This window comes from Rissa tridactyla, unplaced genomic scaffold, assembly GCF_028500815.1.
Source record: "Rissa tridactyla isolate bRisTri1 unplaced genomic scaffold, bRisTri1.patW.cur.20221130 scaffold_47, whole genome shotgun sequence".
Classification (NCBI taxonomy): Eukaryota; Metazoa; Chordata; class Aves; order Charadriiformes; family Laridae; genus Rissa; species Rissa tridactyla.
The window spans coordinates 1,205,293-1,218,852 of record NW_026529679.1 but is presented as its reverse complement, the minus strand read 5'-3'; positions in this window follow the sequence as shown (position 1 = coordinate 1,218,852).

Below are 13,560 nucleotides of genomic sequence, written 5' to 3'. Positions count from 1 at the left end.
TACCGTCCATCATCAGGTTGAAGAAATACACAAAGCGTTGGAAAGAGTGAAGAGAGGCGGAGGACATAGATGGGGAGATCCTCTTTTTGGATGGTCACCGACAGTTACAGGACTTTATAACAAGATGCTTCACTCTGTTGTTGTTTTACTAATACTCACTGTATTGTGCTTTACTTAGACAATTGTTTTGCATGTTAGACTTTGGATTATGATGAAAAGTTTAAATCGCTTGATCACTCCGCGAGAAGGATTTCCACTTGATATCCCTCACCACAAGAACACATGTGATCTTTCTTATCAGTGTTGAGTACGTCGACCTTGACTGACTGTAGACAAAGCTTTCCCTGCAGGCTCTTTGGGCGTGGGACCCATCTCCAGCCGTATGGCCATTTTTGTGCCTGGCGCGGCGCCAAGTGGGAAAGGGTGGTTTTGAGGCTGAAGGCAGCAGGAAAGCCTGCAGCCCCCAGGTCTGTGGGGCTACGCAAGCGGTTCCCAAAGAGCTTTAGAACAAGGCATAGTTTTCCCTGCTGGCTCTTTGGGCATGGGACCCATCTCCAGCCGTATGGCCATTTTTGTGCCTGGCGCGGCGCCAAGTGTGAAAGGGTGGCTTTGAGGCTGAAGGCAGCAGGAAAGCCCGCAGCCCCCAGGTCTGTGGGGCTACGCAAGCGGTTCCCAAAGAGCTTTAGAACAAGGCATAGTTTTCCCTGCTGGCTCCTTGGGCGGGGGACCCATCTCCAGCTGTATGGCCATTTTTGTGCCTAGCGCGACGCCAAGTGGGAAAGGGTGGCTTTGAGGCTGAAGGCAGCAGCAAAGCCTGCAGCCCCCAGGTCTGTGGGGCTACGCAAGCGGTTCCCAAAGAGCTTTAGAACAAGGCATAGTTTTCCCTGCTGGCTCTTTGGGCGGGGGACCCATCTCCAGCCGTATGGCCATTTTTGAGCCTGGCGCGGCGCCAAGTGGGAAAGGGTGGTTTTGAGGCTGAAGGCAGCAGCAAAGCCTGCAGCCCTAAGGTCTGTGGGGCTACGCAAGCGGTTCCCAAAGAGCTTTAGAACAAGGCAGAGTTTTCCCTGCTGGCTCTTTGGGCGGGGGACCCATCTCCAGCCGTATGGCCATTTTTGTGCCTGGCGCGGCGCCAAGTGGGAAAGGGTGGTGTCGAGTCTGAAGGCAGCAGGAAAGCCTGCAGCCCCCAGGTCTGTGGGGCTACGCAAGCGGTTCCCAAAGAGCTTTAGAACAAGGCATAGTTTTCCCTGCTGGCTCTTTGGGCGGGGGACCCATCTCCAGCCGTATGGCCATTTTTGTGCCTGATAGGGCGCCAAGTGGGAAAGGGTGGTGTCGAGGCTGAAGACAGCAGGAAAGCCCGCAGCCCCCACGTCTGTGGGGCCAAGCAAGCAGTTCCCAAAGAGCTTTAGAACAAGGCATAGTTTTCCCTGCTGGCTCTTTGGGCATGGGACCCATCTCCACCCATAGGCCATTTTTGTGCCTGATAGGGCGCCAAGTGGGAAAGGGTGGCTTTGAGGCTGAAGGCAGCAGCAAAGCCCGCAGCCCCCAGGTCTGTGGGGCTATGCAAGAGGTTCCCAAAGAGCTTTAGAACAAGGCATAGTTTTCCCTGCTGGCTCTTTGGGCGGGGGACCCATCTCCAGCCGTATGGCCATTTTTGTGCCTGGCGCGGCGCCAAGTGGGAAAGGGTGGCTTTGAGGATGAAGGCAGCAGGAAAGCCCGCAGCCCCCAGGTCTGTGGGGCTACGCAAGCGGTTCCCAAAGAGCTTTAGAACAAGGCATAGTTTTCCCTGCTGGCTCTTTGGGTGGGGGACCCATCTCCAGCCGTATGGCCATTTTTGTGCCTGGCGCGGTGCGTAGTGGCATAGGGTGGTGTCGAGGCTGAAGGCAGCAGGAAAGCCCGCAGCCCCCACGTCTGTGGGCCCAAGCAAGCGGTTCCCAGAGAGCTTTAGAACAAGGCATAGTTTTCCCTGCTGGCTCTTTGGGCGGGGGACCCATCTCCAGCCATATGGCCATTTTTGTGCCTGGCGCGGTTCCCAGTGGGAAAGGGTGGTTTTGAGGCTGAAGGCAGCAGGAAAGCCCGCAGCCCCCAGGTCTGTGGGGCCAAGCAAGCGGTTCCCAAAGAGCTTTAGAACAAGGCATAGTTTTCCCTGCTGGCTCTCTGGGCGGGGACCCATCTCCAGCCGTATGGCCATTTTTGAGCCTGGCGCGGCGCCAGGTGGGAAAGGGTGGCTTTGAGGCTGAAGACAGCAGGAAAGCCTGCAGCTCCCAGGTCTGTGGGGCTATGCAAGAGGTTCCCAAAGAGCTTTAGAACAAGGCATAGTTTTCCCTGCTGGCTCTTTGGGCGGGGGACCCATCTCCAGCCGTATGGCCATTTTTGTGCCTGGCGCGGCGCCAAGTGGGAAAGGGTGGTGTCGAGGCTGAGGGCAGCAGGAAAGCCCGCAGCCCCCAGGTCTGTGGGGCTACGCAAGCGGTTCCCAAAGAGCTTTAGAACAAGGCATAGTTTTCCCTGCTCGCTCTTTGGGCGGGGGACCCATCTCCAGCCGTATGGCCATTTTTGTGCCTGGCGAAGCCCCAAGAGGGAAAGGGTGGCTTTGAATCTGAAGGCAGCAGGAAAGCCCGCAGCCCCCAGGTCTGTGGGGCTACGCAAGCGGTTCCCAAAGAGCTTTAGAACAAGGCATAGTTTTCCCTGCTGGCTCTTTTGGCAGGGGACCCATCTCCAGCCGTATGGCCATTTTTGAGCCTGGCCCGGCGCCAAGTGGGAAAGGGTGGTGTTGAGACTGAAGGCAGCAGCAAAGCCCGCAGCCCCCAGGTCTGTGGGGCTACGCAAGCAGTTCCCAAAGAGCTTTAGAACAAGGCATAGTTTTCCCTGCTGGCTCTCTGGGCGGGGGACCCATCTGCAGCCGTATGGCCATTTTTGAGCCTGGAGCAGTGCCAAGTGGGAAAGGGTGGTTTTGAGGGTGAAGGCAGCAGGAAAGCCCGCAGCCCCCAGGTCTGTGGGGCTACGCAAGCGGTTCCCAAAGAGCTTTAGAACAAGGCATAGTTTTCCCTGCTGGCTCTTTGGGCGGGGGACCCATCTCCAGCCGTATGGCCATTTTTGTGCCTGGCGCAGCGCCAAGTGGGAAAGGGTGGTTTTGAGGCTGAAGGCAGCAGGAAAGCCCGCAGCCCCCAGGTCTGTGGGGCCAAGCAAGCGGTTCCCAAAGAGCTTTAGAACAAGGCATAGTTTTCCCTGCTGGCTCTTTGGGCCTGGGACCCATCTCCAGCCATAGGCCATTTTTGTGCTTGATAGGGCGGCAAGAGGGAAAGGGTGGCTTTGAGGCTGAAGGCAGCAGGAAAGCCTGCAGCCCCCAGGTCTGTGGGGCTACGCAAGCGGTTCCCAAAGAGCTTTAGAACAAGGCATAGTTTTCCCTGCTGGCTCTCTGGGCGGGGGACCCATCTCCAGCCGTATGGCCATTTTTGAGCCTGGCGCGGCGCCAGGTGGGAAAGGGTGGCTTTGAGGCTGAAGGCAGGAGCAAAGCCTGCAGCCCCCAGGTCTGTGGTGCTACGCAAGCGGTTCCCAAAGAGCTTTAGAACAAGGCATAGTTTTCCCAGCTGGCTCTTAGGGCATGGGACCCATCTCCAGCCATAGGCCATTTTTGTGCCTGGCGCGAAGCCAAGTGGGAAAGGGTGCTGTCGAGGCTGAAGGCAGCACGAAAGCCCGCAGCCCCAAGGTCTGTGGGGCTACGCAAGCGGTTCCCAAAGAGCTTTAGAACAAGGCATAGTTTTCCCTGCTGGCTCTTTGGGCGGGGGACCCATCTCCAGCCGTATGGCCATTTTTGTGCCTGGCCCGGAGCAAAGTGGGAAAGGGTGGCTTTGAGGCTGAAGACAGCAGGAAAGCCCGCAGCCCCCAGGTCTGTGGGGCTACGCAAGCGGTTCCCAAAGAGCTTTAGAACAAGGCATAGTTTTCCCTGCTGGCTCTTTGGGCGGGGGACCCATCTCCAGCCGTACGGCCATTTTTGTGCCTGGCGCGGCGCCAAGAGGGAAAGGGTGGTGTCGAGTCTGAAGGCAGCAGGAAAGCCCGCAGCCCCCACGTCTGTGGGGCTATGGAAGCGGTTCCCAAAGAGCTTTAGAACAAGGCAGAGTTTTCCCTGCTGGCTCTTTGGGCGGGGGACCCATCTCCAGCCGTATGGCCATTTTTGTGCCTGGCGCGGCGCCAAGTGGGAAAGGGTGGTGTCGAGGCTGAAGGCAGCAGGAAAGCCCGCAGCCCCCACGTCTGTGGGGCCAAGCAAGCGGTTCCCAGAGAGCTTTAGAACAAGGCATAGTTTTCCCTGCTGGCTCTTTGGGCATGGGACCCATCTCCAGCCATAGGCCATTTTTGTGCCTGATAGGGCGCCAAGTGGGAAAGGGTGGCTTTGAGGCTGAAGACAGCAGGAAAGCCTGCAGCTCCCAGGTCTGTGGGGCTATGCAAGCGGTTCCCAAAGAGCTTTAGAACAAGGCATATTTTTCCCTGCTGGCTCTTTGGGCGGGGGACCCATCTCCAGCCGTATGGCCATTTTTGTGCCTGGCGCGGCGCCAAGTGGGAAAGGGTGGTGTCGAGGCTGAAGGCAGCAGGAAAGCCCGCAGCCCCCAGGTCTGTGGGGCTACGCAAGCGGTTCCCAAAGAGCTTTAGAACAAGGCATAGTTTTCCCTGCTGGCTCTTTGGGTGGGGGACCCATCTCCAGACGTATGGCTATTTTTGTGCCTGGCGCGGTGCGTAGTGGCATAGGGTGGTTTTGAGGCTGAAGGCAGCAGGAAAGCCCGCAGCCCCCACGTCTGTGGGCCCAAGCAAGCGGTTCCCAAAGAGCTTTAGAACAAGGCATAGTTTTCCCTGCTGGCTCTTTGGGCGGGGGACCAACTCCAGCCATATGGCCATTTTTGTGCCTGGCGCGGTGCGTATTGGGAAAGGGTGGTTTTGAGGCTGAAGGCAGCAGGAAAGCCCGCAGCCCCCAGGTCTGTGAGGCCAAGCAAGCGGTTCCCAAAGAGCTTTAGAACAAGGCATAGTTTTCCCTGCTGGCTCTTTGGGCATGGGACCCAGCTCCAGCCATAGGCCATTTTTGTGCCTGGCGCGGCGCCAAGTGGGAAAGGGTGGCTTTGAGGCTGAAGGCAGCAGCAAAGCCCGCAGCCCCCAGGTCTGTGGGGCTACGCAAGCGGTTCCCAAAGAGCTTTAGAACAAGGCATAGTTTTCCCTGCTGGCTCTTTGGGCGGGGGACACATCTCCAGCCGTATGGCCATTTTTGTGCCTGATAGGGCGCCAAGTGGGAAAGGGTGGTGTCGAGGCTGAAGGCAGCAGGAAAGCCCGCAGCCCCCAGGTCTGTGGGGCTACGCAAGCGGTTCCCAAAGAGCTTTAGAACAAGGCATAGTTTTCCCTGCTGGCTCTTTGGGCGGGGGACCCATCTCCAGCCGTATGGCCATTTTTGTGCCTGATAGGGCGCCAAGTGGGAAAGGGTGGCTTTGAGGCTGAAGACAGCAGGAAAGCCTGCAGCCCCCAGGTCTGTGGGGCTACGCAAGCGGTTCCCAAAGAGCTTTAGAACAAGGCATAGTTTTCCCTGCTGGCTCTTTGGGCGGGGGACCCATCTCCAGCCGTATGGCCATTTTTGTGCCTGGCGCGGCGCCAAGTGGGAAAGGGTGGTGTCGAGGCTGAAGGCAGCAGGAAAGCCCGCAGTCCCCAGGTCTGTGGGGCTACGCAAGCGGTTCCCAAAGAGCTTTAGAACAAGGCATAGTTTTCCCTGCTGGCTCTCTGGGCGGGGACCCATCTCCAGCCGTATGGCCATTTTTGAGCCTGGCGCGGCGCCAGGTGGGAAAGGGTGGCTTTGAGGCTGAAGGCAGGAGCAAAGCCTGCAGCCCCCAGGTCTGTGGGGCTACGCAAGCGGTTCCCAAAGAGCTTTAGAACAAGGCATAGTTTTCCCTGCTGGCTCTTAGGGCGGGGGACCCATCTCCAGCCGTATGGCCATTTTTGAGCCTGGCGCGGCGCCAAGTGGGAAAGGGTGGTGTCGAGGCTGAAGGCAGCAGGAAAGCCCGCAGCCCCCAGGTCTGTGGGGCTACGCAAGCGGTTCCCAAAGAGCTTTAGAACAAGGCATAGTTTTCCCTGCTCGCTCTTTGGGCGGGGGACCCATCTCCAGCCGTATGGCCATTTTTGTGCCTGGCGAAGCCCCAAGAGGGAAAGGGTGGCTTTGAATCTGAAGGCAGCAGCAAAGCCCGCAGCCCCCAGGTCTGTGGGGCTATGCAAGCGGTTCCCAAAGAGCTTTAGAACAAGGCATAGTTTTCCCTGCTGGCTCTTTTGGCAGGGGACCCATCTCCAGCCGTATGGCCATTTTTGTCCCTGGCCCGGCGCCAAGTGGGAAAGGGTGGTGTTGAGGCTGAAGGCAGCAGCAAAGACTGCAGCCCCCAGGTCTGTGGGGCCAAGCAAGCGGTTCCCAAAGAGCTTTAGAACAAGGCATAGTTTTCCCTGCTGGCTCTTTGGGCGGGGGACCCATCTCCAGCCGTATGGCCATTTTTGTGCCTGGCACGGCGCCAAGTGGGAAAGGGTGGCTTTGAGGCTGAAGGCAGCAGCAAAGCCCGCAACCCCCAGGTCTGTGGGGCTACGCAAGCGGTTCCCAAAGAGCTTTAGAACAAGGCATAGTTTTCCCTGCTGGCTCTTTGGGCGAGGGACCCATCTCCAGCCGTATGGCCATTTTTGTGCCTGGCCCGGCGCCAAGTGGGAAAGGGTGGCTTTGAGGCTGAAGGCAGCAGCAAAGCCTGCAGCCCCCAGGTCTGTGGGGCTACGCAAGCGGTTCCCAAAGAGCTTTAGAACAAGGCATAGTTTTCCCTGCTGGCTCTCTGGGCGGGGGACCCATCTGCAGCCGTATGGCCATTTTTGAGCCTGGAGCAGTGCCAAGTGGGAAAGGGTGGTTTTGAGGGTGAAGGCAGCAGGAAAGCCCGCAGCCCCCAGGTCTGTGGGGCTACGCAAGCGGATCCCAAAGAGCTTTAGAACAAGGCATAGTTTTCCCTGCTGGCTCTTTGGGCATGGGACCCATCTCCACCCATAGGCCATTTTTGTGCTTGATAGGGCGCCAAGTGGGAAAGGGTGGCTTTGAGGCTGAAGGCAGCAGGAAAGCCTGCAGCCCCCAGGACTGTGGGGCTACACAAGCAGTTCCCAAAGAGCTTTAGAACAAGGCATAGTTTTCCCTGCTGGCTCTTTGTTCGGGGGACCCATCTCCAGCCATAGGCCATTTTTGTGCCTGGCCCGGCACCCAGTGGGAAAGGGTGGCTTTGAGGCTTGAAGGCAGCAGGAAAGCCCGCAGCCCCCAGGTCTGTGGGGCTACGCAAGCGGTTCCCAAAGAGCTTTAGAACAAGGCATAGTTTTCCCTGCTGGCTCTCTGGGCGGGGGATCCATCTCCAGCCGTATGGCCATTTTTGAGCCTGGCGCGGCGCCAAGTGGGAAAGGGTTGTGTCGAGCATAAAGGCAGCAGGAAAGCCCGCAGCCCCCAGGTCTGTGGGGCTACGCAAGCGGTTCCCAAAGAGCTTTAGAACAAGGCATAATTTTCCCTGCTGGCTCTTTGGGCGGGGGACCCATCTCCAGCCGTATGGCCATTTTTGTGCCTGGCGCGGCGCCAAGTGGGAAAGGGTGGCTTTGAGGCTGAAGGCAGCAGCAAAGCCCGCAGCCCCCAGGTCTGTGGGGCTACGCAAGCGGTTCCCAAAGAGCTTTAGAACAAGGCATAGTTTTCCCTGCTGGCTCTTTGGGCGGGGGACCCATCTCCAGCCGTATGGCCATTTTTGTGCCTGATAGGGCGCCAAGTGGGAAAGGGTGGTGTCGAGGCTGAAGGCAGCAGGAAAGCCCGCAGCCCCCAGGTCTGTGGGGCTACGCAAGCGGTTCCCAAAGAGCTTTAGAACAAGGCATAGTTTTCCCTGCTGGCTCTTTGGGCGGGGGACACATCTCCAGCCGTATGGCCATTTTTGTGCCTGATAGGGCGCCAAGTGGGAAAGGGTGGCTTTGAGGCTGAAGACAGCAGGAAAGCCTGCAGCCCCCAGGTCTGTGGGGCTATGCAAGCGGTTCCCAAAGAGCTTTAGAACAAGGCATAGTTTTCCCTGCTGGCTCTTTGGGCGGGGGACCCATCTCCAGCCGTATGGCCATTTTTGTGCCTGGCGCGGCGCCCAGTGGGAAAGGGTGGTGTCGAGGCTGAAGGCAGCAGGAAAGCCCGCAGTCCCCAGGTCTGTGGGGCTACGCAAGCGGTTCCCAAAGAGCTTTAGAACAAGGCATAGTTTTCCCTGCTGGCTCTCTGGGCGGGGACCCATCTCCAGCCGTATGGCCATTTTTGAGCCTGGCGCGGCGCCAGGTGGGAAAGGGTGGCTTTGAGGCTGAAGGCAGGAGCAAAGCCTGCAGCCCCCAGGTCTGTGGGGCTACGCAAGCGGTTCCCAAAGAGCTTTAGAACAAGGCATAGTTTTCCCTGCTGGCTCTTAGGGCGGGGGACCCATCTCCAGCCGTATGGCCATTTTTGAGCCTGGCGCGGCGCCAAGTGGGAAAGGGTGGTGTCGAGGCTGAAGGCAGCAGGAAAGCCCGCAGCCCCCAGGTCTGTGCGGCTACGCAAGCGGTTCCCAAAGAGCTTTAGAACAAGGCATAGTTTTCGCTGCTCGCTCTTTGGGCGGGGGACCCATCTCCAGCCGTATGGCCATTTTTGTCCCTGGCCCGGCGCCAAGTGGGAAAGGGTGGTGTTGAGGCTGAAGGCAGCAGCAAAGACTGCAGCCCCCAGGTCTGTGGGGCCAAGCAAGCGGTTCCCAAAGAGCTTTAGAACAAGGCATAGTTTTCCCTGCTGGCTCTTTGGGCGGGGGACCCATCTCCAGCCGTATGGCCATTTTTGTGCCTGGCACGGCGCCAAGTGGGAAAGGGTGGCTTTGAGGCTGAAGGCAGCAGGAAAGCCTGCAGCCCCCAGGTCTGTGGGGCTACGCAAGCAGTTCCCAAAGAGCTTTAGAACAAGGCATAGTTTTCCCTGCTGGCTCTTTGGGCGGGGGACCCATCTCCAGACGTATGGCTATTTTTGTGCCTGGCGCGGTGCGTAGTGGCATAGGGTGGTTTTGAGGCTGAAGGCAGCAGGAAAGCCCGCAGCCCCCACGTCTGTGGGGCCAAGCAAGCGGTTCCCAGAGAGCTTTAGAACAAGGCATAGTTTTCCCTGCTGGCTCTTTGGGCATGGGACCCATCTCCAGCCATAGGCCATTTTTGTGCCTGATAGGGCGCCAAGTGGGAAAGGGTGGCTTTGAGGCTGAAGACAGCAGGAAAGCCTGCAGCTCCCAGGTCTGTGGGGCTATGCAAGCGGTTCCCAAAGAGCTTTAGAACAAGGCATATTTTTCCCTGCTGGCTCTTTGGGCGGGGGACCCATCTCCAGCCGTATGGCCATTTTTGTGCCTGGCGCGGCGCCAAGTCGGAAAGGGTGGTGTCGAGGCTGAAGGCAGCAGGAAAGCCCGCAGCCCCCAGGTCTGTGGGGCTACGCAAGCGGTTCCCAAAGAGCTTTAGAACAAGGCATAGTTTTCCCTGCTGGCTCTTTGGGTGGGGGACCCATCTCCAGACGTATGGCTATTTTTGTGCCTGGCGCGGTGCGTAGTGGCATAGGGTGGTTTTGAGGCTGAAGGCAGCAGGAAAGCCCGCAGCCCCCACGTCTGTGGGCCCAAGCAAGCGGTTCCCAGAGAGCTTTAGAACAAGGCATAGTTTTCCCTGCTGGCTCTTTGGGCGGGGGACCAACTCCAGCCATATGGCCATTTTTGTGCCTGGCGCGGTGCGTAGTGGGAAAGGGTGGTTTTGAGGCTGAAGGCAGCAGGAAAGCCCGCAGCCCCCAGGTCTGTGGGGCCAAGCAAGCGGTTCCCAAAGAGCTTTAGAACAAGGCATAGTTTTCCCTGCTGGCTCTTTGGGCATGGGACCCAGCTCCAGCCATAGGCCATTTTTGTGCCTGGCGCGGCGCCAAGTGGGAAAGGGTGGTGTCGAGGCTGAAGACAGCAGGAAAGCCTGCAGCCCCCAGGTCTGTGGGGCTATGCAAGCGGTTCCCAAAGAGCTTTAGAACAAGGCATAGTTTTCCCTGCTGGCTCTTTGGGCGGGGGACCCATCTCCAGCCGTATGGCCATTTTTGTGCCTGGCGCGGCGCCAAGTGGGAAAGGGTGGTGTCGAGGCTGAAGGCAGCAGGAAAGCCCGCAGCCCCCACGTCTGTGGGGCCAAGCAAGCGGTTCCCAAAGAGCTTTAGAACAAGGCATAGTTTTCCCTGCTGGCTCTTTGGGCCTGGGACCCATCTCCAGCCGTATGGCCATTTTTGTGCCTGGCGCGGCGCCAAGTGGGAAAGGGTGGTTTTGAGGCTGAAGGCAGCAGCAAAGCCTGCAGCCCCCAGGTCTGTGGGGCTACGCAAGCGGTTCCCAAAGAGCTTTAGAACAAGGCATAGTTTTCCCTGCTGGCTCTTTGGGCGGGGGACCCATCTCCAGCCGTATGGCCATTTTTGTGCCTGGCCGGGGGCCAAGTGGGAAAGGGTGGTTTTGAGGCTGAAGGCAGCAGGAAAGCCCGCAGCCCCCAGGTCTGTGCGGCTACGCAAGCGGTTCCCAAAGAGCTTTAGAACAAGGCATAGTTTTCCCTGCTGGCTCTTTGGGCATGGGACCCATCTCCAGCCATAGGCCATTTTTGTGCTTGATAGGGCGCCAAGTGGGAAAGGGTTGCTTTGAGGCTGAAGACAGCAGGAAAGCCCGCAGCCCCCAGGTCTGTGGGGCTACGCAAGCGGTTCTGAAAGAGCTTTAGAACAAGGCATAGTTTTCCCTGCTGGCTCTCTGGGCGGGGGACCCATCTCCAGCCGTATGGCCATTTTTGTGCCTGGCCCGGCGCAAAGTGGGAAAGGGTGGCTTTGAGGCTGAAGGCAGCAGGAAAGCCCGCAGCCCCCAGGTCTGTGCGGCTACGCAAGCGGTTCCCAAAGAGCTTTAGAACAAGGCATAGTTTTCCCTGCTCGCTCTTTGGGCGGGGGACCCATCTCCAGCCATACGGCCATTTTTGTGCCTGGCGCGGCGCCAAGAGGGAAAGGGTGGTGTCGAGGCTAAAGGCAGCAGGAAAGCCCGCAGCCCCCAGGTCTGTGGGGCTACGCAAGCGGTTCCCAAAGAGCTTTAGAACAAGGCATAGTTTTCCCTGCTGGCTCTTTGGGTGGGGGACCCATCTCCAGCCGTATGGCTATTTTTGTGCCTGACGCGGTGCGTAGTGGCATAGGGTGGTTTTGAGGCTGAAGGCAGCAGGAAAGCCCGCAGCCCCCACGTCTGTGGGGCCAAGCAAGCGGTTCCCAAAGAGCTTTAGAACAAGGCATAGTTTTCCCTGCTGGCTCTTAGGGCGGGGGACCCATCTCCAGCCGTATGGCCATTTTTGAGCCTGGCGCGGCGCCAAGTGGGAAAGGGTGGTGTCGAGGCTGAAGGCAGCAGGAAAGCCCGCAGCCCCCAGGTCTGTGGGGCTACGCAAGCGGTTCCCAAAGAGCTTTAGAACAAGGCATAGTTTTCCCTGCTCGCTCTTTGGGCGGGGGACCCATCTCCAGCCGTATGGCCATTTTTGTGCCTGGCGAAGCCCCAAGAGGGAAAGGGTGGCTTTGAATCTGAAGGCAGCAGGAAAGCCCGCAGCCCCCAGGTCTGTGGGGCTATGCAAGCGGTTCCCAAAGAGCTTTAGAACAAGGCATAGTTTTCCCTGCTGGCTCTTTGGGCATGGGACCCATCTCCACCCATAGGACATTTTTGTGCTTGATAGGGCGCCAAGTTGGAAAGGGTGGCTTTGAGGCTGAAGGCAGCAGGAAAGCCTGCAGCCCCCAGGTCTGTGGGGCTACACAAGCAGTTCCCAAAGAGCTTTAGAACAAGGCATAGTTTTCCCTGCTGGCTCTTTGTTCGGGGGACCCATCTCCAGCCATAGGCCATTTTTGTGCCTGGCCCGGCGCCCAGTGGGAAAGGGTGGCTTTGAGGCTTGAAGGCAGCAGGAAAGCCCGCAGCCCCCAGGTCTGTGGGGCTACGCAAGCGGTTCCCAAAGAGCTTTAGAACAAGGCATAGTTTTCCCTGCTGGCTCTCTGGGCGGGGGACCCATCTCCAGCCGTATGGCCATTTTTGAGCCTGGCGCGGCGCCAAGTGGGAAAGGGTTGTGTCGAGGCTAAAGGCAGCAGGAAAGCCCGCAGCCCCCAGGTCTGTGGGGCTACGCAAGCGGTTCCCAAAGAGCTTTAGAACAAGGCATAATTTTCCCTGCTGGCTCTTTGGGCGGGGGACCCATCTCCAGCCGTATGGCCATTTTTGTGCCTGGCGCGGCGCCAAGTGGGAAAGGGTGGCTTTGAGGCTGAAGGCAGCAGCAAAGCCCGCAGCCCCCAGGTCTGTGGGGCTACGCAAGCGGTTCCCAAAGAGCTTTAGAACAAGGCATAGTTTTCCCTGCTGGCTCTTTGGGCGGGGGACACATCTCCAGCCGTATGGCCATTTTTGTGCCTGATAGGGCGCCAAGTGGGAAAGGGTGGTGTCGAGGCTGAAGGCAGCAGGAAAGCCCGCAGCCCCCAGGTCTGTGGGGCCAAGCAAGCGGTTCCCAAAGAGCTTTAGAACAAGGCATAGTTTTCCCTGCTGGCTCTTTGGGCGGGGGACACATCTCCAGCCGTATGGCCATTTTTGTGCCTGATAGGGCGCCAAGTGGGAAAGGGTGGCTTTGAGGCTGAAGACAGCAGGAAAGCCTGCAGCCCCCAGGTCTGTGGGGCTATGCAAGCGGTTCCCAAAGAGCTTTAGAACAAGGCATAGTTTTCCCTGCTGGCTCTTTGGGCGGGGGACCCATCTCCAGCCGTATGGCCATTTTTGTGCCTGGCGCGGCGCCAAGTGGGAAAGGGTGGTGTCGAGGCTGAAGGCAGCAGGAAAGCCCGCAGTCCCCAGGTCTGTGGGGCTACGCAAGCAGTTCCCAAAGAGCTTTAGAACAAGGCATAGTTTTCCCTGCTGGCTCTCTGGGCGGGGACCCATCTCCAGCCGTATGGCCATTTTTGAGCCTGGCGCGGCGCCAGGTGGGAAAGGGTGGCTTTGAGGCTGAAGGCAGGAGCAAAGCCTGCAGCCCCCAGGTCTGTGGGGCTACGCAAGCGGTTCCCAAAGAGCTTTAGAACAAGGCATAGTTTTCCCTGCTGGCTCTTTGGGCGGGGGACCCATCTCCAGCCGTATGGCCATTTTTGAGCCTGGCGCGGCGCCAAGTGGGAAAGGGTGGTGTCGAGGCTGAAGGCAGCAGGAAAGCCCGCAGCCCCCAGGTCTGTGGGGCTACGCAAGCGGTTCCCAAAGAGCTTTAGAACAAGGCATAGTTTTCGCTGCTCGCTCTTTGGGCGGGGGACCCATCTCCAGCCGTATGGCCATTTTTGTGCCTGGCGAAGCCCCAAGAGGGAAAGGGTGGCTTTGAATCTGAAGGCAGCAGGAAAGCCCGCAGCCCCCAGGTCTGTGGGGCTACGCAAGCGGTTCCCAAAGAGCTTTAGAACAAGGCATAGTTTTCCCTGCTGGCTCTTTGGGCGGGGGACCCATCTCCAGCCATACGGCCATTTTTGTGCCTGGCACGGCGCCAAGTGGGAAAGGGTGGCTTTGAGGC